Raw genomic sequence first — 902 nt, 5'->3', positions numbered from 1 at the left:
TGATCCTCCTGACTCCGCCTGCTGAGTACTGGGATTACAGGCGTGCACCACCATGTTTAGTTGGCCCAGCATACTCTGGGCCCTGAGTTCAGTCCCCCAGCATAGAAGAAAAAGAACACGTATTCTACAGGGAAAAATTCACAGTACAAAATACATGAAATATTAAAGAGAGTACAAACTCTCTGGTAAGAGAGTTTTGTGCACCCTTCCGAATATTTTGTCCACCCTCCACAAAAAGTACACTAATATTCTTTTTGAGATAAAGTCTTGCCAATACATAACACACACACACACAATATATATATAGGGGGCGGGGCTGGCTGGCATGTGGTGCTGGGGATTGAACCGCGGTCCCTGTGCTTCGCCAAGCTTGCTCCAAGTAGTGCTCTAGACCACTGAGCCATCTCACCAGCCCCATAGCACACTTTTTGTTTGTTTGTTTTTGTAGTTTTTAGTAAGGGTCTACAAGGTCTCACTATGTAGATAGGACTTGTAGTGATCTGCCTGTGTTCAGCATCCCAAAGAGCTGGGATTACAGGCACACGCCACCATGCCTAGTCTCAATTGCTGTCTCAGTGAACCCCGGGGGCTGGGCTGGCACTGCACACTGGGGATCAAACCCCGGCCGCTGCATCTGCCTAAGCAGGTGCTTTAATGCATTGAGCTATTTGGCTGGCTCCTAGCGTGCTGTTCATTGTTTCTTTTCTTTCTTTTCTTTTTTTTTTTTTTTTTGTGACAGTATCTTGTTATGCAATTCAGGCTGGCCTTGAGCTCACTCTATAGCCCAGGCTGGTCTTGAACTCCAAGTGATCCTCCTGACTCCGCCTGCTGAGTACTGGGATTACAGGCGTGCACCACCATGTTTAGTTGGCCCAGCATACTCTGGGCCCTGAGTTCAGTCC

General features: G+C 47.8%; 1 protein-coding gene across 2 annotated transcripts in view; it reads left to right on the top strand.

The window, feature by feature from the left end:
- Positions 1 to 902, top strand: part of LOC101562405 — an 11451-nt gene that overhangs the window by 9746 nt on the left and 803 nt on the right. The gene's annotated exons all lie outside the window — the stretch shown is intronic.

The sequence above is a fragment of the Octodon degus genome, unplaced genomic scaffold, assembly GCF_000260255.1.
Source record: "Octodon degus isolate 3935 unplaced genomic scaffold, OctDeg1.0 scaffold00021, whole genome shotgun sequence".
Classification (NCBI taxonomy): domain Eukaryota; kingdom Metazoa; phylum Chordata; class Mammalia; order Rodentia; family Octodontidae; genus Octodon; species Octodon degus.
This window is presented reverse-complemented; position numbering and strand designations above follow the sequence as displayed.